Genomic DNA, 27,032 nt, shown 5'->3' with positions numbered 1-27,032 from the left:
GATCCCTGGGTCAGGCCTGGCAGAAGACGTACCGCTCCGAGCTCCTTGGACAGCCAATCGGCTCCGCTGCTCGCCTGTTCTCTCCTGCTCGCGCCTCGCGCTCTTCGAGCCAACCTCCACGTTTTCATCTTCTTCTTTCTCCTCCTTCTTTCTTCAAATGTGATTTTCTTTCTTCGTCTTTTCTCAAATTATCATATGTTCTTCACACCTGCACAGCTGTGTCAGCAACAAATTGATTTTTCTTATGAGGCTGATATAAAAATTTCTCACTCCTACTTTGATAAAATTGGTGCTGTTTCCATGTTGCCTTGTACTCGTGTGCATCATCGGAGTAGGCTATATATATATCGGCTGCTTTCTGGTGAACATCTGTAGTAACTGCTCGTGATGTCCTTTGTCTTGTGTGAAAGTGTGGTATGCTAATAGCCTGTTATTATGCATGAAGGCATAGAAAAAAATAAGGGTTGAATGCCACTGCCACAAATTCTTACATGAAGGCATTATAAAGAGAGGGAGCTGGCAAGGGTTGTGCATCTGTTATTCTGTAGAACCACTATAGGGCAGAGAGAAAACTGACACTGCCAGGGCTACCTTTTTATACAATTACTTCAGTAAGTTATAAGCTAAGAATGAAGGGGGCAAATATCTCTCAAAGGAGGCTTTTCTGCCAATTACACCGTTCTCAGCACTGGTCCCACTCCAGTATTTGTCCGTAGCTCACTAGGCTGGGCAGCTTTTTTCTTTGTTGGTACTGAACACCAGATGCCATGCTTTTTTTTGGTCACCTACTGCCATGTGGCGGGAATTCTTTTGTGGTTTACTTGATTGGGAGGCTCCTCGCTGTCAATTGTTGGAGGCCTATCTTTGAGAAATTACAGAGCTTCAATCTTGAGTTGTAACTGAGCACAGAAGGCATCCTGATCCGAGCTGCTTCCTATTGTGGCACTGTTCATGGTGGCTGCGCAGCGCCTTTAGGTGTGGACTTGGTCTTGGTCCCAAGGTTAACACCAACCACTCTTATGTGATGTCAGCAAAACTAAGTTCCATTAGTGTTGACAGCTTTGCATGTCACATCTGCGAGGATTAAAATCAAAAGCATGATTTAGGTATGAGCTCTAAAACAGAAGGAAAAAGTCCCACTGTTGGTAGCTCCGCAAATGTTTGGCGCTGTCAAATCATACCTGCGTATTCAGTCAGTAGCTCACGACTGCATGATCACTCAGTTGTGTTTGCAGCACAGGCAGGAAAAGGATAAGTGCTCGCAGCCTTGGAGGCCTTGGCAACCTGCAAGCCCTATTGCAAAAACCAGCGTATCCCAGCGACTACCAGTGGTTTTCCAGCGTATTTATCGCGCTGGTAACGCTGGTATTACACTCGAAGACGCTGGTGGCGCTGCCAGTGGCACTCGGAGGCCACTGGGCTCATTGGGGTGCACTGGATTGACGCTGGCAATGAAACTGCGCCCACTGGGTACTAATCAAATGGTATTGGCAACGCAGGGTTTCACTCGTCTCAGTAAGAGAACACTGGTGTGCGCTGGGAAATTGGGCTGGCTGCTGTGCAGCGTAGGCGATGTCGCAGGGTCACACCGAGTAGTTTACTGGAGTCACTGGCTCGGGCGCTGAAAATCGATGGTCACTAGGCCAGTGCGCCAGTGCGCCAGTACCACATATGCTGCCCTGACGCTGGCTGTACGGGACATCGCGCGTTCTACATGCAGAGAGCAAAATGGATTACTCGAATGTTTTTGGCTTCCTTAACGCACAATTCACGTGCGTATGCGTTGGACATTTGTTATCAATATTTACAGAATCATGATTTTGTTTTTCGTCGTTTGCTCGAAACGTGCTTTCGTTCGTTGCCTGGTCTCAGAGAACACATCCCGTAACCAGCTGTCACATCGAATGTGCGAAATTGTATGTGCGAAAGGACAACGCCGCTCGTGCTTCGTCTTCATGAGCTGACCGTAAGATGAAGCGTACTGTACGTACGTGCTCGCCCTCCGTAGGTCATGTAGCCCGCTTCAAGTATTGGCCGTGCGTGTTTACCAACAGGCGGACGATCGTATCTTTCGCGTTCATTGGATTTGTCAAAACCGCTCAAGAAATAAGTCGGTTTTCTAGGCGCGCTGCATCGACAGATCGAGTCAAAAGACCAATTAAGTCCGGGCAGAGCTAGAGATTGCAAAAAGTGTGAATGGTCAATTAGGCGTGCGTTTCCGGGTAACGGTCGAGTAATTTTTTGACAGGCAGAATCGAGCGACGAAGCGATCGGTACCGCTTGCCGCCGTTCTTTTTTGAGGGCTTATTTTCGCGGTAAATTTCGTGATCGATCCTTTCCTGTAGAGTCCAAGGCGATGCCGCGGTGCTATATTCCGGTGTATAGTACACTAACACGATGTGGGAATCACCTATGGGCAGGAAATGCGTAGACTAATGAAAACTGTGGGCAAGCATGCAGCTAAATGGAACAGGAAATGGTATGTGTAACCCAGTAATTTAGTCAGGAAGTGTACAGTGCTAGAAAAATGCAAGTTACTTGCATCGTAGCTGTAATGACGAATTGGGGGCAGGGCAGGACACATATAATGCAAAGGAGAACCTGTAGTTTCTAGGGACCCTTAGCGACCATCGGTTACTGTTTGGATACAGTCTATCAGGATACTGGATTCGAAAGGAAGGGAAGTGTGCAGGGGCCGACAGAAACTCAGTTCGGCAGATGAGATTTGAAAACTTCCAGGGATCATGCAAATGCAGTTGGGTCAAGGCCAGGTTAAATACAGTGGTAAGGTGGAGGCATTTGACGTGTGGCGAGTGTAGCTAGGTCGAGGTGCCATGTGGCTCATTACGCATCACCAGCCTTTCAAAACTAACAATATTTCATTAAACCACCTCCTATATTTTGTCGGTGCCACAAGTTATCCCTACTTGCCTGTGAAGCAAGCTCCTTTGGCTCTAACGTAGGACAAATCCTTCGGCTTTCCAAAAAACACTGAATGGTAACAGACTGATGGAATTGTGTTTTATTTAAAGCCCCGAGTATGCACTGTTGCTTTAAGCATCTGTGCGGACATCTGGCCCTACCACAGTCATGGCGGCCAAGGCAGGTGCTGGTTCATTTTGGCATCGACTGCCGTAAAGCTTTGCGGACACTGATTACTTGCCTATTTTGGGCTGAAGCTAGAAACTAGTGGCAATCCTGTCAGTATAAGAGTCCTTGAACACAAGTGGAGCACGCCATATGTTAACACCTACAGGAACAATGTTACCACCTGAATCGGCACAATCATTGACAAGTTCTGTGAAAATTAAGAACTGATCATGACAAGGCCTACCAGTAGCTTTCTATATTCTTTTTTTTTCGCTCCCCACACCTTGTAGCAGTGCCTTGAGTGAGCAAGCAATATTTATTTCACTCTTAAAATGTGCTGAAGATGTTTGTGGGCAGATGAAATGTTATCTATTATTTTGCATAAAACAAATTGCAGCATCATATGCATTCAACTGTTCTGAAAAAATCTTCACCTTCACAAAGTCTTTATACTGTAAACAAGTAGGCTGCAATCCATGCAACACTAAAAAAACCAGTAACAGTATGAAGAGCACTGAACAAGGGTAGAGGGGAGCCTCAGGTCGAAAGCTGAGCCACAATGTTTCTACAAGCCCACGTGTCTTCGCCTGGCCCAGACCAAGGCAAGTCCACTTGTCAAAATGTTGTCTCGACTTGCGAATTGAGGCTCACCCTCTACACTTGTTCAGTGCCTCTCTTACTGTGTAGCCATCTTTTTCTTGTTCCAGGAGAATAAAGGACATACCAGCCTAGCCGGATGTAAAACTTTCACTCAGAAATATGCGGGTACCAACAAAAAACAGCCTGCAGCAACCTTAATACAGAGAAACATTACAGCTATACAGCACGAATTGGATATTGTCCAGGCCAATTATACTCTATTAGAAATGGTACCCAAGCCTCGATATACAATTGGGCGCCATAAACTGCGCTGAAAAGGCACCACAAGCCACCAGTTAACAGCCACTTGGCTCTTCCACTAAGACTCAGTAACACTACTCAAGACAATAAAGTGTTAATTCTCTTTCTCTTTTGTTCTACTCTAAAAACCACAGGTCACACAATTAAAGAACACTCGCTTAGCACAGTTACAAAAACACAACTATGTAACATGGCAGAAATAACAAATTTAATATGTACAAAACCCTGGTCACAAATATGCCTTATTCAGAGCATCATAATACCTTTCAGCAAGCATACTTCGCCTTCGTGAATGTTCGCCACACACTTAGTTTTTCATAAACATTCCAGCTATCCATAGAGATGATGTGGCTATATTTCACTAGTTTGTTAGTGGTAGGGCTCTTCACACTGCAAAGCCAATGTCTTTCAGCCTACACATACTACTGTTTCAAATGAGCAGCTGAAAAGTGCAAAACATAGGTAACTACATCAGGCAGAAGCAGTGGAAGACATGGTGAGAGCAAAAGATAATCTCTATGACAGGTAAAGGTGTTTGCCTGATAAAGGTGCTTCACTACACCATGGGCGCTACCTGCATTTCCAGAATTACATAAACTGTTATTAGGGTTTTGAGCTTCAAGATTTATTTGACAGCTGCACCACTGTGTGAGACATCTTTCTTTGGTTTCCAGCTCACTGCACGTGCTTCAATGGTAAGAGCACCGCGTTAAGATCTGACCATGAAGATGTGCAAACAGAAACAAAAGTCTAAGCCTCTTGCATACAGCTTCATATTAGCCAAGCGGCATGTGCCTTCTCACTTAAACATCCATTGGCTCGTGCCAATCATAATAAGGCAACATATTATAAAACTTGCGAAGAAATGATTAAATCTCCAATCAGGTAAAGCAAGAAAAAAAGCCTAAATAGTAGCACTCTATTACAGGCCTAATCTCGCTCAATCATATTAGGCAGGCAGCACACAAATGCTGTCTGCAACCTGCATAACTCTATGTATATGCAGCTACTTAAGATCTGCCATGGCCTTAGTACTTGCAGTTCAGATTTTCCAAACATAAAACGCGGTTTGATGTAATCTGGATAATGAATGGAGTCTGTAACAATTACTTCTCGACACAGTAAGAAACAAGCATGACCAGCCTCAAATGGTGCACCAACCACATTTTTAATTCGAAAGTACCCGTCTGAGGTGTTCACAAAGGGGCTGTCACTTTTTTTCTGACTTTTGGTACAAAGTGCTATGGTAAACTTGTTTCCTATATATTAACCTTTCATACTACTCCGCTTGTGTGGGGTCACAGCCAGCCTGATTTAGAGCCAATTTTTCTGAAGCAGTCAAGGTCGCACAATTGTTTTGGCTGAGAAGTGTTGCTCCATTCTCCTCTGCTGCATTTGTAGCATAGGGATGTCTGAGGGACCGATTGCAGATCACTTTCTCTTCTTCTGTGATGCCTTCGATGGCAGTGAAGTTCTCAATTCGCTGTGTCATCACCACACACTCCACAATTTGATGAAGAAGGCCACAAGCAGCTGTCACAGATTTTACTAGTTATCCATTGCCCCCTTCAAAAATGAAGGCAGAATGGATCCATAAATGTCCTAAATTTCGAACACTGTTGGCCAAATGCTGGAGCTGATGCACGTTAAACTTTGCAGCTGTTACACCATATAACGCCTGGCAACGTACCACAAATGTGGACAGGAGAGACTCTGAAAACAAAAAAATATAGCATGAAGAGTGACACTGTTGTACAAGCAAGCAAGCATACACCAGCATGTCATAATAGTACTTCAATAATCTTCAACATACTGTTAGAATAACTAATTTATCTTAAAGCTGCACACAAGTAAACTTTTCTTTTACAAATAAAATAGTTTCCCCATGTTACAGGCAGCTTATGTGAGTGTTTGAAGGCAATGAAAAAGGTTTTTTTTTGGTTAGCAAGGGCAGTGATTTGAGGGGCAGACTTCTTTCCAGAGTTAAATTATATGTGCCAGTATACTGTAATTACTTATCGCTGGTTCAAAATTGACGATTATATGCTTTTCTCCTTCTGGTGTTAAGTTGTTGAAACACTTAGCCATCCTTGAGAGTGTCTCATGTGATGTGAGAGCAAAAAATTATGGTACATAATCGACTCAAAGTACACCATTTTTTCACAGTCGCTATGCTTAAAGTGACAGGGGTGCTTAGAGTAGAAAAATCTGTAATGCACCCCCCCCCCCTTTCTTCTTACATCGATACCTTGATGAGACAGGCATGAAAAATATCATTTTATTTTGAAAACATGCTTGACAAATATTCTCAGCAAACCTGATTGCCGTTTCCTTTAAATTCAACTTGTTGCAGCCTCCTTAGACTTATTCCGACTTCGATTATGGCTGTTAACAGCTGACACCAAAAACAAAGCTAAGCTATGCTGGCTTGCACTGCCTACAAAACCTGCCAAGATGCGTTGAATGGCGGTCAATTCCAAGCAATGCACTTGTGAGCCATCACGAGGCTTTTGGTAATAAATATATCAAATTTTAAGAAACCATGATTTTCTTCGAAACTGTAACTGCACAACATAGCCCATTAATTCACCAATTTGTATAAGTGCTGTCCCAAAGGAAGGCCTGCCCTAGCAAAAGCTTTCAAAATATTTTAACTGGCTTATATGTACATAAATGCTGCTATGATTATAGTCGGCTACAGCACAGAAGCATACTGACATGTATGGAACACAGAAATCAATAAATGGTATTTGCTAGCAGTCTTAGGTATGCGGACAAAAACTGAAGAGTGCATCTCCCTCCCTATTACCATAGAAAGCAGACCAACTAGCCTTTATCAGAGGGCACACCAGGGTCAGAACCAAAAACTCACTTTCTCCCTCTTCATGTTCCACCTGGTATGCCAGAATGAAAGGAGCCAACAGTCTGCGGCTCCAAGGTGAACATAGGGGATATCTTTTTCATACTTTTTGCAGTTGATATTGACCAGAATTAGCCCTGCAATGATTTTATGGAGAAAGGCAATTAAATACAAAGTGAAAGGAAAAACAATGTGCTGATGGTGCAAGACGAACCCATGACCTCCGAATGTCGCGTCCAGTGCTCTTCCAACGGAGCTACATTGACAGCTGTCCAACCTTCCACTTTCTTCGGTATTTATTTTGGCTGTAGCAAAATCCTGAGAGTGTTTATCAGCGCCACCCTCTTCCATAGTGGCGGATGTGGAACGCCCTGTGATACCGCAAGCGTGTGACACATGATCATTAGGGAGGGCGGAAGCTTTGCGAGAACCCTCTTACGCCACCCTTTTATTTCTCCAGACTGTCCGAACCGAGATCCTCACAAGCTATTGTGCAGAAAATTGAAGGGAAAATGAGGGGCTCATTGTAATACATTGAAAGCGGCCAACTCCCACCAATGACGCGTTGTTTTTCCTTCCGATTTGTATTTCAATACCCTTCTCCCTAAAATTATTATAGGACTAATTCTGATCAATATCAACTACAAAAAATATAAAAAAAAACGATATTCCCTAAATTTACCTTGGGCTTGCAGACTGTTGGCTCCTTTCATTGTATCATAACGAGCCCCTCATTCTCCCTTCAATTTTCTAACATGCCAGGTGTCATATGTACTGCTCAATGTAAGGATCTGCCTCCAAGAAGTGAGAAACCTGCTTCTTATCAAAACATATATACTTCTGAAAAACATATGCCCTGTAAGAGCCCCTATACTGAAATTGCAGCATGTTTGCATCCACCATTCCTAAAGGCCCAGCATCATGAAAAAAAGCCTTGCTAGAAAAATAGTACAAGAGTTAAAGAAACCAATGATTTCGCACATTTATGTAGGTCATGGTAGCTCGTTCCAAGGTGTTTTTGAAAAAGGAAGTAAAGAAAATTTTTTTTGCTTAGTGCATATGACAAAGCATGAAACATTGATGCACTGTGTAGGCCAGATTTTCTTGGCCTTTTTGTGTTCCAAAGACATCTGTAAGTCTACAAATAAAGTCAAACTACTCTGTATGGTTCAATTATTTGTGCTTAGCGCTGAAAAGATTGACAAAATGTGAGCACCAAGGGACAAGAAGACAGACTACAAGATTAAGATGTTCAGAATGTCTTCAATACATTACCTGCATATCTGCTGGGCAGACAATGCTTCTCTGAGCAGAATGTGCACAGCTTCTGACAGCTTGGAGATGTCTCCATTACTCTGGTGGAATGAGGTCCTCAAGGCAGGGAAGGGCATATAACAAAATCCAGTGCTTCCATTCTGATGCTTTCCTGTGCGTCCTTTCCTTAATCCGGCGAGGAAGGCGAGTAATGCAGTGAGGCGGCTGGATACTCAGTAACCGCTCATTGACCTCCCTCATGCATGATGGGCTGCCAGCATACATAAGAATGCACCATAGTTTTCATGATCTAGCGTAAAATGCACTTTGTCCATAACTGTAATGGAATCCCATTTGCATTCTAAATTTTCGTCACAATAGATGTAATTAGATAGAGGTGTTATCTTGCAGGGCACCGCCATGTAAGAACTGAAAGTACTCACTGAAACTAATTTAGACAAGATTCCTTCTCGGAGCGGCTGGGAAAGCAAAATGCCTATACGCTGTTTCACAAGCTACTTGCAGCACAACAAAAGGCACAGATGATCTCGAGCAATCAGGAGGAAACGCACAAGATCATGCTGCTACAATCTGCTGCATCCGAGCACTACAGCCTGTCCATGTATGGCGTGGTTGGTTGGTTTGTGCGGTTTAACGTTCCAAAGCGACACGGGCTATGAGAGACGCTGTAGTGGAGGGCTCCGGAAATCTCAACCACCTGGAGCCTTTAAGATGTGCTAATATCGTGCAGCACACAAACGCCTTTTGAAAAGCGGCTGCCGCGGCCGGGATTCGATCCCGCATCTTTGGGCACAGCAGGCATAACCATCGGACCACAGAGGGGGGGGGGGGGGAGTGGCTGGCAGGTGTGGGCTTATGTTCAGTGGGACACTAGTGAATTATCTATGCAAATTAACCTTCAGTGGAATGTTCATGGTTCAAGCTAAGCTGCTGGTGGTTGCATGCAGTGTGGCTTGGTTAATGCATTTTGTAAAAGGGGCTCCAGTGATTTCTTAGCCATTGCATAATCAAGAGCACGCGTATTTTGCTGCATAGAGGTGAAACTACTAGACAGCATTACAATAAACACAGCGCGAAACCACGGGATGACAGAAAAGAAGCACGGACACGCTCGTGTCCGTGCTTCTTTTCTGTCATCCCGTGGTTTCGCGCTGTTTTTATTATAAATCGTTACCGAACTAGTCCAACAAGCCCCCCTTTTACTAGACAGCAACATTCTCCAGTAATGGCCCATAAGAAATTTTGTTTTGGACATAACTAGCTTTGCCAACATCAGTTTTTCATTGCATTTCTTTCAACTTTCCACATTTCATAACTCTAAAACCAATACTTATTTTCAATATATGCAGTCCTTGAAGACAGTATAGTAAGCAAATAAGTGAGAGCGACAAAATGCATAGTCACAATACGAGAACATACCAACATAAAACCTTTCAGAGCAGTTTGCTGTATTGAACAGTGCCTCAGTTATCTGCCTGGAGACGCCTTGCAGCACGCAGTGCATGTATTCAACACACACACCTGCCACAAGGTTGAAACCTGAGATATAAATTACAACAGAAGTAAACATTAAGGTGAAATCAGGTTCAATTTCAACATGGCTTATATCTTTGTCACATCAGCAATCTCAATGCCCATTGAGTAAATGGCTATTGAAATTTTCGATGGCTATCCAGATACACCTGCTGCCACATGATGAATTTCAATTATCATTGAGTTATGGGCGTATAATCCGATAGTAGACGACGCTAGTGGTGTCAGCAAGGTGTAAAAAGTCTGATGTGAAGCAGTATAAAAAGAGGTGAAACGCATACCAAGACTTGTTCTTAATTGAAAGCTGCTATGAGAATGATATTGAAATACTTCAGGTTCCAAAAACCCACAAGCAGCGATGGTGGAATGACAACAGAGCAACAATGCGCACTCAAGTTTCAAACGTTTGGGGTGCATTGATTTTGCACCGGCAAAGCAGCCACGACTGAGTGGTCATCTTTGCTGCGTTCGTAGTTGCTATCATTGTCAAGGGTTCGACAGAAATCTGTCTGGCGAGGGGCAAACATAGTGGCAGAAGAAAACGTATACGCTCGCCAAGCACAGGAAAAAAAAAGAATGTTGCTCTTATTGTAGTACTTGTGCGCCTCTTTTTGGTTTCCGTTGTCATAAAACACTTTCAAAGAGGAACATGAGCGAAGAACTGCAGCACACCGTAGAACCTTGGTTTGTTTAAGTCTGATCACCGCATGTTCTGTGAAGTGATCCTTCTGACTGCCAAACAGAAACTAGTTTATGAGTTTAGGTATAGTGGTAGCGCACAAGCAGGACACACACTGCGGGTAGGCGGACAGGACACACGCTGGACTTGCAACTGAAATTTATTCCGGAAAGGACACATTTATAAATATCATTTTTTTCCCTTTTCCCCCTCCTCCTTCACTTGCTCAACTGGTGCCGCCTATAGTTGCAGTCGCGTCAAATGTGATAAAAGCCGCCTAAAAAAACGTCACGTTTGCAATATGCACTGGAGTGATTATATTCGATAACCCTGAAATGAAAAGGTGAAAAAGGACGCGAGGAATATATGAAAAAGACCTTACAAAACAAAAAATATAAAGACGAAATAAAAACTGTAGTGGCGGAAGAAATCTTCAAAAGGCGATGTGAAGGCTAAAACCGACCTCTTAAAGGCAAGCAGAGGTGACATTAGAGAAAACAGACATTACAACCATGAACTGATAAAAACACTGCACCGTGACAAACTGAGCACCAATAACAGCAAGATTTCCAACACATGCAAAAAAGAACCACCAAAACCCTTGACGTAACCACAGGCACAAGCCTTAGGGCAGAGGAAATGAGGGATGGGAGAAACTTGCCCGCCAGATACTAACAAGGGCTAAGACGAAACATCAGCTACTGCGTGGTGGGGAAAAACCTTCACAATTTTTGATAGCGACCATACCTTTCTAGAAGTTTCTATTCTTTATTACTGTCGCGCTCAGTAATTCCCATTCCTCATTACTGAGCGCGACAGTAGAAGGAAAAACCAAACTAAACAAACTAATTATCAGAGGGAATGCAATCAGAGTTCTGAGCCAGGTAGAGTGAAAAATGTCAGTAGCTACATATGCTCGACTACTAGAATATCTTCGCGCAACTTACCCTGTAGATTCATAAGTGAGATTGATCTACGACAATGTGTCTGTACATATGCCATTTTGTTAAGCTACTGGACTGCACTGCACTTGCAGGCGTATGTCATTAGAAGTGAACATCCATATGAAAGTTATAATTGTCAGTAACACTACCATGAGATTGAAAAGAAACTAATGAGTATAATACCTTGATGGTCTATTTTAGGAACTTTGGTGTACAAGTCTCCAAAATGTTGGTTGCGCGCAGTAAACGAGCCCTTTCTGTAGATTGTATCAGAGGAGCTGCATGCATACGCTGTTTTCATGCATACATAAAAATACTGCGGTGACATAAGGCTCATGTTACTTGACACACTTCGTCTTAAAATATGTCCCTCAGATAATTGTTGTTCCTATAAAAGTTGAATCACAGATACGTGCTAGCATTATCATCATATTAGTGCAGCAAAACAGTTCACGCCTACCTTCGTGGCTTTGAAGCGGTGCACCGAAGTTCCATTTTTCCAAATGATTGGTTTCATTGAATTGAGCCCACTGACAAATTTGTTTAAGAACGTCTGCATGTCACGGTGTGTGTTAACGAACCACAGTCCAGCTAAAACAGGATTCTGAAAACGAACTGCTGGCGGCAGTTCATTCAGCCCAAACTGCAATGGCCACACTGACGTTTTGGACGATTTGAACACTGCACTTCCATCTGTGTTCATTGTCAGTGTCAAGTCATTATGTCGCACATGTTCGTCATTGCACAGTTCTTCAAAACACAATCCAATTGTGATGTTAGTCGCTACATCAACCTTCTCCTTCTCGTGTGGAGCCCTTCTTCAAGGCTCTGTTTAGTTCTTTCAATAAGTAAAGTTAACTGTTTTTCTGGGTCGAATGTAAGAAAGTGCGAACCTCGGGCCTGTGTTTTGGACTCCGGTTCTCTCATTCCACAATGAGAACATATCGTTTCGCCACTGCTTGTAGTCATAGAAACTTAGCATACACTGCAAATATAGCGCGACTGAACAAGGTCGTTTTTTCTCGCCGACCACAGCTTCCTGAATCCGTATTTGTTGCGGGCAAAACGTCGGTTCCTGTGATATTATTAATAAGCACGCAGAGGTCGCCTAATGCCACCCAAGTAGGGCCATGAGCCACTGCAAATGACACGGCCATTGCAATTGCGCCAGCCTTCGATTTGCCGAGGTTAGGCAGCTTTTCGGAGCTAAATGCAGCGAACGCTGCTCCCAACAATTCTTCGCTGAAGCTGTCCATACGCGGATCACCTTCACCCACGGAGCTGTGTGCTGCGACATCCGAAGATCGAGACGCTTCGTCGTCTCACCTCCTGAGTCAGTGGCCTGGTCGACTTCGTAATTGCAGTCAGTAGGGGTATGACTGTTCGTAACCGATGAGCGCTATCACTATATTTACAAGGTCCGGGCAATGTAGCGGTCTGACTTTGCTGCGTAGTCTGCGCTGTTGGCTAATCAGCCTTCCTTTCAAGCCTATAAAATGTCGTTTTGGGCACACAGAACTGTTCGCTGTCTTTACTTCGATGCAAATATTTGCGTCGTTTCTTTTGAACGCTTGCCATGATGTATGGCAGCGCTTCCCGTAGCGGCTACTATTTGCAGGAGGACCAGTGCCACAACAAAAGCTTTTTCGACTGTTCGCACGCCACAAAGCAGTCACAAGGAGGATATATAAAACTGAGCAGACACAAATTAAATGGCAGACCACTGGCAGACACACTGAATTATTAACGCGCCTGCCATGGTAGAGACGTATAATACGAGGCAGTGCCTCCTTGAGGCACTGTACGAGGTGTTTCTTGGTTGTAAAAAAGTAGCCAGCGCCGCGTTAGTACTACTACTACTACTACTACTACTACTACTACTACTACTACTACTACTACTACTACTAATAATAATAATAATAATATTAATAATAATAATAATAATATTATTATTATTATTTTTATAAAATAGGTATTACCTCATTCAGAATACAAAATAAATGGGCAGGTAAGCTCGAGTCGTAAAGTGTTCAGACATCAATTTTAATTTCTTCACAGGAAAGGAATTCAAGCGCACGCATTCTCACGCTTGTTCTGTGGACAGTTGACCCGCGCCTAAAGGAAGGGGGGACGGTGGGAGTGAAAGTGGAAAGAGATAGTCGAGGGTTCCGGACTAATTTCGGCCACCTGATCTTTAACGTGCACTGATCATAGGCTTTTCAGGTATGAACTTCATTGTCGCCAACAAAAAGTAGTATACTAGCGTCGGGTTAAGCCGCTTGCGTCACGGGTTTTGCGCAGGCCCGAAACAGATATGCTGTATTCACTGACTCCAAAACAGCCATACGGAACTTCGGAATGGGCCGTCTGTTGGCTGCCGCCAGGAATATCCTTAAAAGCTACCGTCCAGTGCATGGTAGGACGATAGAACTGGTATGGGTTCCGGCCATTCGGGCAATCCCGGGAACGAGAAGGCTCACGATATGCCTGAGGTTTCATCGGCCGGGCGGTGAGTACCTCATTTCCCGCGGACGCGAGTGAGTTCTTACTCTCGTTCCAGAATATAACTCATAATTTTATCCTGGGAAGGCGCATCATTCCTACCCCATATATATCCTCATATATCCCCAACATTTGCCTTGAACTCGTAGTCTGTTAGCTCATTAAAAATTCTATAATAATGAGTCTCTCAATTCCCGTCAATTGTCTGAATATATATATATATATATATATATATATATATATATATATATATATATATATATATATATATATATATATATATATATATATATATATATGTATATGTATAGCCGTGCGTTAGTATCGCACTGATCGTAGCACGCACTTAATTGGCAGCGCGCATCTGGATTTGTGCGCAGCTTATGTGCCACGCGGCCTATCACGCGGACACAACCTAAAACTGCTTTCTTCCATTTTCAGCCTTCGTAGATATGTGCGGCCTGCTGAGCTGAGTTAAACTTCTACTTATAATCTCCATTGGACTTATTCGGTGACTATAATTCCAGGAATATCACGTCACAGATGTGCGTCTCCTTTGCACAGCTAAGTTCCACTCAAGTCTGGAGAGCACCGGCCGCGACAATTGCGCGCGCGATAGGTCTAATTGATTAAATCGGTTAAATATCGAGAGAGAGAAAGACGTGGAAATAGACTTTATTTCTTCCAACAGAGAGATTGTTAGGATGCATGGATGGATCGATAAACTATGCATGGACATATGTCTGGTCAGCATATAAGCGCAGGCAGAGGAGTTATTCTTGGGTCTCGGCGGCAGCCTTGGCCAGCCGACGACCCCACCAGGGACCCAGGTTTGCGAGAGTCGTCCATTCTTCTATATAACAAACGGAAGCACGAGGTCGACTGCAATTATTCCACAGTCTTTTGTCTTTTGACATTGATCGTTTCAAATGAAATTTGCAGCTGTCACGCTTTTTAATGATTTTGTGGCAGTGGACTGCGCCCGCCCCCCAAGCGCGGCGTGATAAATCGAACCAGGCTTGTGCAATCAAGCCATCACGGGCACTTTGCCAAGTTCGCTCCCTGCCACCGCATGATCTATATAGTCAAAAAATAAACACGCCGAAACGTTACCCCTGCGTAGCATCTTGGCGCGCTGCCAATAAATGAACTGTGGATGCCACGGTCGAAACGGAGCGACACGCCACCGAACGGTTTATTTTTTTCAAATTCTCGAAGGCAAAAGTGGAGAGTGGGTTCATTAGCGAGTGGGTTGATTACGCGGCAGATACAGTATTTTTCAACTTCGCAAGTGTCGTCTCAAGCCGATTTCTTTACATCGAATTATCGATATATCAAACTATTTCGCGATCCCCTTCGAGTTCGTTATATTTGAGTTCAACTGTATATGACGCAGCTTTCCTGGTCTTTTACATGGGATTTTCAAAGGGATATTCCGTCATTTTGATAATACCAAAAATCGAAATATCCGGGTTCGACTGTATAACGATAGAATATTGGTGGTACATCGGATACAACAATAGCTTCATCGCCGCCCACTAAATGTTTACCACAAAACTTTTCTGATTGTTAATTAGAATAAACTACTAAGGAGAAAATGACTCGAAGGCTCAACATATGATCGAAATTGAACTGCTGTGGAGAAATCGCGCGAGAACAATGAGACTCATCATCGCAGTCGCTGCCTGTTGCTGCGCAGAGGGTGCGGCCGTATCGCCATCGCCGATTGTGCGTCCGTGGAAGATGAACGCTTGCAAGGTTTAAAGCCTCGTGAAAAAATACAGACATTAACAATAATAGTAATAATAATAAATGGTTCAAAGGAAGGGAAATGCGCAGTATCTGCCACACTTGTCTTTGTGGACACCTGAACCGCGCCGTAAGGGAAAGGACGAATGTGGGAGTGAAAGGAGATTCGCACTCTACGATTTTAGTGATCATTAAATCTGGGGATGTCCTGCAGTTCACTAAATCGCTAATAAGTTTTGCGCACGCAAAAAGTACTGCCGTCAGCATGTGCGCTACTGAAAGTGATGCTTAGTGATTGTCAGGCTTCAGCTACTGCTCAAGCGAACGGGATTCCGACTTTTTTCAGTATGCCCATGTTATTTTATGGCTATGAATGTATCCTATAATAGTGTTTAGTGCTGTTTATAATGATTAGCGTCATTAAACCCGATTTACTCATCGCTGGTAAGTAGGCAAGTTTACATGTGTGGCAAAATACGTAGGTGCGTGCCTTTTTTTCACCGATTCAGATATAACTAATTGGTTATAACGATTGGATTTTCTTTTTTCCAATATTGTTATAAGGGGACTACATTGTAATTGGCAGTTTCGGAGCGTCTAGCTCCTACTTTTCAACACATATGGGATATTTTTGTCTTGTTATGAAACAAAGTTCTAAAATACAGTGTAAACTGCCTTGTCTGCTTCATCAGGAGTGGCAGATATAGTGTCACGTCAGAAAACAAGTCATTGCATTTACTGAATTACTGCTGTTGATGGCTTTACTAATGTAAGTTGTTTCTGCTGCTTTAGACAATGCCACTCTGCCTTCAGGTGTGAATGAGGAGCAGCCTGCGCCGCAGCCATTTCAGCTGTTGGATCGAAATGTAAGTTTTAATATGGCATTGAGGGCTTGGCTTAATATATATGTGAATGCAGAATATGCACAAATTTTTTAATGTGGCCACTTTCTTGCAGTCTGCATTGCTTACCAATAGGCATCTTACTGCTAAAAGGCGCGTATGCTGCCTCGTAAGTTAACTTTAAAACTGGGCTTGTACTGAAATGTAAGGTAGCTCAACACTTTTCAGGATAATTTTGTGCCTTTATAAGAATCATTTTGAGGCTTCAGTCACCAGCTTATCATAGAAGTTGTTACTCAAAGTATAGCTGAAAAAGCTAAGTACTCAAGTACTCAAGCGACACTTTTAACAGTGTGATATGACTGTCTCAGGGGTGTCTGTCTTCGGCTTTCTTTGCTAACGCTCATCCACATGTATGCATTTTGCAAATTGCTTAATTACTAACTCCCTAATTTCTGGTTTTATGTCACGCACTTTTTAGCATACACTTGTATATTACAGCATTACGTGACGAACAGCCCGACATGGTTGCCGCCATAGTAGTTGTATGGTTAGGGTGCCTGTCACTGAACCCAAGGACATGTGACCAAATCCCAGCTGTGGAGGCAGTGTTTGTGTGTAAAGTGCAAGGCGCCAATGTACTGAGTGATGTCAGTGCACGTTAATGAATCCCTAGTGGTAAATACTTCAGGAGGCCTCCATATTGTGTTGGCCCATAGTCCGAGTTTCTTTGGGACCGTAAATGCTTTAAACAATCTAATGACATGGATAAAAGCACTGCTGACAGTGTACGAACATGTCTGCGTGGCACAGGGTTAGCCTGCCTGACTTGAGAACCGAGGGTCCCAGAGGGATCAATTCTCTAGACCGTCCCATCTCAAATGAGCAGCCAATAGGCTGTCCTTGCCAAAGCATCCGTGCTGTGGTTTTGTTTTAGGGCATTATATTACGTGTTGGCCAATCAGCGCCTGGCCACAACCTTTTTAGGCCACTCTGCAGGCTTGGCCAGTAAACCATGTATAATGCGGTAAGCAGAAATACAGTAAAACGTCATTAATGTGATATTATTGACACCATGAAAACGCTGAATTACGCGGATTTTCAAATGAAGAAACACAGCAAAAGATGAGCTCAGGCATACAATTTTATTGCGAAAATGTGCGTACCCCCTTCATTCTGCTGCTGTACTTCGTGTTGTTTCCCATGCGGTTGTATTGCAGTGAGTGTGCACCTTAAAATAATAAAGTACAAGCACGTCAAGATGCCAGCAATTCTATAAGTGACATGGTGCCTTAACCTTCCGGCAAGTTAGCATGGGTAGGCACTTTTGGATTCGGTCACGTATGCACGCAATCGAGATTATTGCAAGTGGCCTTCTCGCTATGTGCCATTTGTCCGAAGGAGCAACTGCTAGCGGGAATGAAATGAGCAAACAGCACGTGCAAGTCGAATCTCTTATAGCCAAGCCAATGTGCATACAAATGAACGTTTTCACAATTTTGTCCAGCGGGAAAATGAACATCAACGCATGGCACATACTACCTGTCACTTGTCCAAACCTAGTTTACACCTAGCAAACAAGTTTGCCAGATTTCGGATAGTAGCTTATTTGAATAAAGGTTGACTTCTCTGCAGTGCCGAAATAATCGAGATGCTGGTAATCTCACTTTCTAAGCATGGCATGCTTTTAAAAGAAAAAGCACAGGTTGATGTGGCTGCCAGCCTACTGCTAGTTTACAGCAAGAACGATTGATTTCTGAGACAGTGCCACTGCTTTAAGTGGGAGGTGCTTTGGTTTTACTGCCTAACCCATGGCCAGAGGAGCAGTGAATGCATGCACCTCTTCCTCTTGTCCTGCCGAGTTTTGACGAAGCGCTGAGAGCACATTACTTTGAAACTGGTATCCATGGCTGCATTGTAGGGAAGGACATCTCTGCAGGCACGCACTTCAGCAGTCCACAAGCCATACCATAGTTTTTCCCATGCTAAGAATTCTGGGGTTGAAGTGCTGCGTGTCAAGAGAGGTATTTATTTGTGGCACAATTCGCATTGCTTTGCAGCACAAATTTTGTCTTTGCATTAACCGGGTCAATGCAGGCCGCCGCATTGAATTATCTGGTCAAGTCCAAATTACAAATTATGGGACTACAAGTTCTTCATAGTACCCGGGATTTCAAATTATTCATGTGTAAGTTAACGGGGTGGGCTAAACGTAAATACAGAAATAAAAACAGGCGGCTGTCTTGGCGACGCGAGCATGGCTACTACGCCCACTTAATAAGAGCGCACTTTCGACAGGACAGAGGGAGTAAGACCAACCCACACAGCGCTTCACTAACAACTGAAGAAAATTTATTTCATGCATGCAATAAATAGGAAAAAGGCACTGAAAACGAAGCCATGAAACTGTCCTCTTGCCGCTCCTTACCGTCACTGCTGATCCAGATAGCTGATTTCCTGTTTTATTAGCGTCCATAATAGGGTGCATATATATGGGGGTAATTATAATGCTTGCAGCATTAGCGGCAATGATGGGGTGCATATTATATATATAAGCACCCCATCATTGACCCTAAAAAATGAAATCAGCTATCTGGACCTGCAACCACGGTAAGGAGTGACAAGAGGACGATTCGATGGCTTCATTTTCAAGGCCTTTTTCTTATTTTTTGCAAGCTTGCAACGAATTTTCTTCAGTTGTTAGTGAAGCGCAGTGCGTTGTCTTACTCCCTGTATTCTGTCGAGAGTGCGCTGTTTTTTTGTGATCATGTACGAACTGGCCCGGCTACTCTCCTTGATGGTTACTGCGATTGGTTACTGCAAGCATATGGATTATGAAGGGTTCTCTTGGAGGCGGCGACTAGCTAGTGCTTCAGTGAAACAAACGGCAATGTTCTCTCAGCAGCAGCATTTAGCTAGATGCTGCTTTGGCGGCGCATACATCTGGATTCTAGCATCAGTACCGGTGAGCTTCTGCTTGGGCAGCTCGTTTAGCAGCAGCGACAGATGCATCACCATTGGTTGCATTGCTCTGCTTGGCAGGCAGTACTGGGATTGGCGTGACCAACGCGGACAATGTGTCGTGCAAACTATCGCATGCTGCTGATAAGTTCTTTGGCTAGTGATTTCCTTTTAATTGGTTACACTGCACTGCTAGGGACATGGCTCAAGCGTTGAACAGGTGTGTGTGAGGTACATTCTAAGAAATGCAGCAATAGTGCGCTAAAATATAGAAATAAAGCGTCTAAGATAGCATCATTTACTAGGTGCTCTTTGCTACCCTGATCAAAATCATGTCATGCAAGGCTCCATTTTGGTGGTGGTGCTGCTGCTGAGATTCTGGTACTCAGGTTGGAGCCTGGTCACGTTTTGATGGAGTGGACTTATTTGGCAGTTGTACGCTTAAATATTTGTCCACGTATAATGAACCTCTTGCCCGAAATTACCCGAAACCTTCCAGTGTGACATCCCTTATAGAGTGAGCGTTTGGGCTGTTAACGTCATAAACCAAACAGCATGCAAAGCAAGTATCATAGCTCAAAAAACTGCAGCTTGAAAATAGTCTAACCTTTTGTGTGTGAGATATTGTAACTTGAATTTATCAGATTTACATGGTTCTTGGATACCAGCAACTTACCTTTTTTCTCATGCACTGTTGCTTATTTCACTTCCAGGTGGATCTTGGAATTGGATTCAATATCCCAGAAAAAAGTTCGCCTTCACAATAAAAACAAAAAATGAGGTGAAAGTGGCACTAGAAATGGCGAGCTATCTGTGGACAGCCAAAGAAATGAAAGAGCGATGCCTAACTGGGAGCCCTGCCGCCGTGCGCCTGACAATGGTGCAAAGCTTCAGGCAACGCCTGAGAAAGTAGAAGGCTTGATGGGCAAGTAGTATTGCTGCTTTGTTTATAGTTGATGTCGAAAAAAACAGTTTTGACTTGTTCTTGAACTTAAGATGGGGAGACCATGTTGAGCATTACATAGTCGCCAACCATTTTTGCGGACTCTGCGGGACCCGGAAAATGTTTCGAATAACCGCACAGTCCGATAAATCAGCGAACTTGAAAAAAAAAACTTTTCTGCGAAAAATCAGCTTTACAAAAATCACGAACTTAGTCACTCCCTATATATTTCGTTTATAAGTCAATAATGATATCGAGTTAAGGCATAACACGATCGGTTACTGTGATCAGCTTCTGCGCACCGCTCATGCGCACACGATAGCGCGATCTGATATATTGGGCCCAGCCGCCAGCGCGGGCACCTTAACTGGTCCCGACACTGTAGGTGTGCGCATCGCCGGGAAGCACCTAACTCGCCCAAAGGGGTCACTGCATGTGCAGTGGTGCCCCGCAGAAGCTGGTCGTGCTAAGCTGTCACAACTGTAGCCCTCCAGGTAGAATATTGTTACGAGTGGAAATCACGCACCGATGGGCAACATCACTCTGGAATCGATGGGCACCGTTTTGTTGTTGTTGTTGTTCTCCTCTAATGTGATGGCACATACACACAAGGGGATCGGCCAAGAATTGGGGTGCAAAGATATTAGATTTTGAGATGTATAACTACATCGGAAAAATAAAAAAAAATAAATACTAGGGATAAGAAAAGGAAATGTAAATATGATAAACCAAAATATATAAGAGTAAATACTAACGCACGCAGTAGGAGAATAGTAAGATCTATGCGTACAGATTAAAACTTCAAAGCATATTAGCAAGGCAGACGTTTTGTTTCTATTAAGAAGTTTTGAATGGCGTTAAAACATACCTATGGCTGTACCCAAGCATGGTGGCACCAAACGATAATAAAATTTGGCTGCTCAAATTAAGACCCAGCTGTTGTAACGGCTTCTCTAAGTACCGTTTTCTCATGGTAAAACGGCGGCAAAATGTCAAGAAATGATCTATTGTTTCCGGTTCCCCGCAGAATGCGCAGACAGGAGAAAGCGCCAAACCAGACCTGTGCATATAGAAATTTAGGGGCGGAATACGACAGCGTAGCCTGGTTAGAGAGACCTCGGTCTGCCTTGATTGACATGATTTCCCATTCCAGGAATACTTGAGGTGCAGGTAGTCATCCGAGGATAAAATAGATTCAGACTGCGTGCTTAATAAGGCACGCCGCTGAAATCGTGCTGCTGTTATGTACGCTGTTGCCGGGAGGATGGGCAATACAGGGCCGTTCAGAGAATCTTCAGAGAGAGAGAACAACTCAACACTCAGCGTCGTCTTCGTCCACATACCCAGACACTTCGTTCTTCACTTGCTGAATGCCAGCATGGTACACTACATAACAATATCTTGGCCAGTCAAGCTTTTGCCACACTTTCGTCATGTCCATGCACGAGCCGTGCAAAAGCAATAATCTTGATAGCATTCAGTTTCCGTTTTCATGTTTAATGACGGTCGCAAAGAATGCGAGGTGAAACTCAAGTGAAAAAAAAAAGAGTGGAACAAAAGCCTACAAAATATGCTGCCCGAGTCCCCCCCCCCCCCCCTTCTTTTCCCCGTGGCGGGTCCGACTGCACGCTCTAGGCTACCGCGATGACGAGGCTGAGGATTCCCTTACTGTTACTGTCTCCAACGCCAACTAGTATGCACAGAGAGCCAAGCTAGTTCGTCCGAAATGACTCGCTTCGCCTAAGCTTTTACGGTCGCAGAAAACCGGGCTGTTCGCGACAGCAATGCCCGCTCGTATTATTAAAAAAAAAAAGGCCTTCGGTCAAAAAACAATCTCCACAGCACTGCTGCAGCAATCCTGTGAAGATTGCTTCGGAGCACATTTGGCGTCATGGCGCCAAGTTTGGTCTGAGAAAAACTGAACATTTAGACGTATTTAGATTTATGGCTCCTATGGGGTGCGCGACTGTTCCAGATTGAAATCCGAAATATCACGCTAATCAGAATTATTGGAGTTAGAAAAATCTGTTGACAACTGTACAGGGTGTTCAGCTAACCAAGAGGTAAAATGTAAGGCACTTCAGGTAGGCCATAAAAACCACTTGTATACAGCTTCCAGCTATCTGGTGCACCACAGGCAATTTTTTGCTTGCAATCAACTGATTGTTAATTAGAAATTTTTATAATTTATTAACTCTATTGCCTTTAGATAATAAATATGATCGGCTAAGTTGAAGAGCACGTTTTCAAACCCCCATTTCATTTATTGCCGATAAAAACTAGCATGTATCTATTTTTTAAGCGCTATAGAAACCCCGATAAATACACGAAATATGTGACCCGCATTCACGCGCCACGAATGTGCTTCCCTCAATAGTGGCTTGAGCAAACGAAATTAGTTGCGGTCGTGACGACAACCCAGTTCCAGTGGTGGGATGATATGTTGCAATGATTGCAGTGAGCGTGGTGTGAGATCGCTGCTATTTGCACTGTCACATGTGCCGACTCGACTGCCTGAAGCGGACAAAGAAGCCATCGCAGACATTCACCTGCCGCTGCAATGTAACCGTGGAGCCACGGCCACAGCTGATATTGTTCAATACACCGTGGCTGAGAGCAGCACAGTCGCGGCGCGCAAATGAATCAGTCACGTGATATTTTTGGTATTTCATGGACTTTCTTTAGAGCCTGGAAAAAAGATACACATGCGGCTTTCTTTATTGAAAATAAATGAAGTGGAGGTCTCAAAAGGCGCTCTTCATTTTTGCAAATTACATTTGTTGTCTACATGCAATAGTTACTAATTTACATTTAGTTCAGTTCAGTTCAGGCGTTCAGTCGTGTCCGACTCTTCGTGACCCTATGGACCATGTCACGCCACGCTTTCCGGTCTCTCACTATCTTCTTAACATCACATAGCTTCATCTGCAATGCCTCGAGAATGCCATCTAACCATCGCGTTCGCTGCCTACCCCTTCTCCGGCGACCCTCAACCTTTCCCAACATCAAATCTTTCTCCAGCGACTCCTCTCTTCTCATCAGATGACCAAAGTAGCTGAGCTTTAACTTTAGAATTTGACCCTCCAATGAGCAGTCAGGGTTTATGGTCGACAATATCGACTGATTTGATCTTCTGGCAGTCCAAGGAACTCTCAAGAGTCTTCGCCAGCACCACAATTCAAACGCGTCAATTCTTCGGCGGTCAGCCTTTTTCACAGTCCAACTCTCGCATCCATACATCACAACTGGAAAGACCATAGCACGGGTTATACGGATCTTGGTTGGCAGACTAATGTCTCTGCTCTTTACTAGGCCGTCAAGGCTAACCATTGCTCTCTTTCCCAGAAGCAGGCGTCTCCTAATTTCATGGCTGCAGTCTCCTTCCGAGGTACATTTAGTTACTTGTAAATAAAAAAAATGCCTGTGATATGCAAGGTGGATGGGATCTCTGCAACTCCTTTTCCTGGACTACCTCAAATGTTCTATTTTTAACTCTTGGCTAAAGTTCGCCTGGACACCGTGTATATTAAAGCAGGTAGTTCAGAAAATGCAGAGATTATAGCATTTGTCTGCATTGCTGTCATTGCTGTGTTTCTTCAAAAGTTTTATTGGGGCATATGGTTTTTATTTCAGGTGTTGTTGACAAAGCCATCGAAGATTTCGAAAGGGAGCAGTTGCCAGCAAAACGAGTCTAGTGCGCGGAAAGCTATCCGTTACCTTTTCTCAGAAACAGCCAGACAAGGAAAGAGGAGTAAAGTTGCCGAATGAATAAACTGGTGCAACCAATCAAAAAGTGTCCTCTTTCGAGCCCCCAGTCCTGCCATATTCATGCCCTCCATTATGGCATTTTAGCCTGGGTGCTCGCCCCAGCATGCCAGTGCCCAGCATGCCAGTGTCCCAATATGCCTGTGTCCCAGTATGCCAGTGTACAGTATACCAGTGTCCAGTGTGTGTCACTGGGCCCATAATCAGGTATAGCACTGGGACACTGGATCCAGAGGCACTGTTTTTTGCAATAGGGAGGCGTTCAACTGCTTTAGTGATTGCTTTTGAAGTTTAATAAAGCAAACCACTGAGTACGAAAACTGATGCAGATGCCACTTTAAGATAATAATTTAACCTCAAAATACGTCACACCTGGTTGAAAATTGAGTAGACAATAAAAATATGTTTAACCAAGACATGCAGTTGCAGCAAAAATAGTGCTGAGTATATTATATGTGCATTAGGAACTACTTGATGACCTCGAAGGCTAAAACATTTTCTTGTTGTCTTCACCAACCAACGTACCTGAAAGAACCACCATTTTCCTGATTTATACATTCTTTTTTTTTCTTATGGAGGGTCACTCTCTATCCTGGATAAGATTAATGCCCCTGAATTTGCCAAGGGCTTCATTCAAATTATGTAGAGAGGAAAAACTCTACGCTAGTGTATGCACCACCAGTTTTTTACAAGAACATATGAAAGCAATATTTTAAACATTGAGCGTGTACCCAGAGAGCATAAAAAAGGAGTGCGTAGCTCACTGCTTGCGCTGTTCGGTAAGTTTTGTTTACACGAGAACTTGCACAGACACACAAAAAAGAGCACCAGACAAACTCAACAGCACAATGCGAAAAAGGGGCATTAACTTAAAGGTGGGCGTTTTGCGTATGCGGCCAAACACCTTCGCTTCGTGAGGAGTCCATAGGTTTGAATGGAGTCACAGCTTCGTTGTTGAGGACAGCCAGAATGCATACACTGAAGCCATACTATAACACAGGCACATTCTATAGGCTCTAAAAGTCAGTTAAGATTCAGTGCACTCTATTTTCCTTTCCCAGTTCTGGACAAGAAGAGTCTATTGGTCCTAAGCAAGGAAGCGAACGAAATTGCTATTTTATGCATATGTATACAAGGCTTTTTGTTATAGGAGGTCCCCCTGAAAGCTTTGCTTTCGACCTCCTTCTGTACAAATTCAACTGAAACTTCATTTCTTAAAAAAACATTTTTGTGTCAATAAAAAAAACCCCGAAAAGCAAAGCAAATAGGGCACCAGCACATTACATAGTACAACGTCTCACAACATGCATTTCAGTAAATAAAAACTAAATTGTGCTTCCTGATTATATGAAAATGTAACATAACGTAATCACTGCATATCTACGGACTAGGTAATATTGTGGATATGTAATGCATGGCTGTAAACATATTATGAACGATTAAAATTAATTCCCTGCTGAATGTTTGCACGCCGCTCCTATCTTGCCATGTGTTTCAACTTGATGTCTGTGAAAAGGCCGAGAATATTTTGCCAGCAGCAGGGAGAGTCGCTGTGGTTAGAATGTACCTTAACCTCGCCTCTAAGCCGGCTTATTGCGATCGTTTTTGTCGCAATCGCGGCATAACTTGGCGCGTAGGCTCTATAGGCTGCCATAAACAATGCACGGCTTCCACTCGACGGTGCGTACACTCTGCATCTTGCTGCAGATTGAAGGCTACACAAGCGTGCAGACTTCCGTGCACAGTTGTGTTTCCTGCGAAAGTGCCACGAAAGACGACGGATTACCAAAATTATTCTGAACAATTACATCACGATATCCGCCGCCAGTGGCAGTTCACGAAACGCGGCGAGTCGAATTATAAGCGCAAAACCTTCCTGCATGCACGAAACTATATGCGCCATAAAATACCGCCTTTCGTACCAACTAAACAGTCCGGGCGCGCTATCTTGCTCGCCCATGCAGCCTGCGCCTGCGGAAGCAAACAGCGGTCCTTGCAGCTTTTTTGTCTAAAACAAAAACATTCAGTCACTTTACTGCTCCATTAAGCGACTCATTTAGAAGAACTAATTTCTTACTCTCCCAGCGAAGCTTGCCTTGCAGCCATAAGTGGCAGCCGTTGTGTGGGATACATTTTCAACACAGCTACAAAACAACGTGAGACACGACGAGACAGGACGAAATGGTCGGCAGCGTCGGCAACGACGCATGGCGATACAATAACTACAAAATCAATACAAAGATCTGCGGTATAATTCATAAAACAAGCTATACAAGTATAATGCAACTGTTAAAACGTACTTCTTTTAAAACGGTAAATACGAGTTGCGTCTTGCGTAATTATTTTGGTGCATTAAATTCCATTTCATTGTAATGAGGAGAGGCGGAAAAGGGCCAAGGCGCGCGAAGTTTGGAAATGGCGGAGAGTGCATTGTTGGCGTTCGGTACGTTCCGCAGCACATTGTTCCTCTGTGCGAACTACTACTCGCTTTTATCTTACACGGATACATTGCTAGCTTATTTTGCCAGAGCGAACACTCGGAGTTTGGAGTCTTCCGACCAACTGGACTGCGCCCAGCAAGGTCGAACACAGCATGGTGTGATGATAACCGATGCAGAAAGGAAGGTGTCAGCAGCTTTTGTGCATTCTGTACAGATACCGATTGCCTAAACAGCATTGTTTGGTGCCATTTTGGTTCTGCATGCTGGCAATAACCTAGATTGCATGCTTAATTCAGAAGTGCATGCACTTTGGTTGCAGCATTTTGCAAGCTGAAAAATTGCTAGAACAAACATTGGACACAGTGCCAGAGTTGAAGTGTGGACATATTGCACTACAGATGCATATCTGTGACCCTGACACGTCTTGTGAGGAAGTCTGGAAGACTTCAGAAGCAGAACTCTGAAAGAAATCTTGCGTAAGCTGGCTATTAACTCTCTTGTGTAGCTGCAGACATACAAATCCTTAAAGAGGGCTTGCAGACATCTTG

At 43.7% G+C, this 27,032-nt stretch overlaps 1 pseudogene; it reads right to left on the bottom strand.

Moving 5' to 3' along the window:
* Positions 1-19,401, bottom strand: part of LOC146188454 (uncharacterized) — a 32,594-nt pseudogene extending 13,193 nt beyond the window's left edge.
* Positions 19,402-27,032: the final 7,631 nt, after the last annotated feature.

The sequence above is a fragment of the Amblyomma maculatum genome, chromosome 5 (assembly GCF_055883805.1).
Source record: "Amblyomma maculatum isolate TAMU_Amacu chromosome 5, ASM5588380v1, whole genome shotgun sequence".
NCBI lineage: Eukaryota > Metazoa > Arthropoda > Arachnida > Ixodida > Ixodidae > Amblyomma > Amblyomma maculatum.
This window is presented reverse-complemented; position numbering and strand designations above follow the sequence as displayed.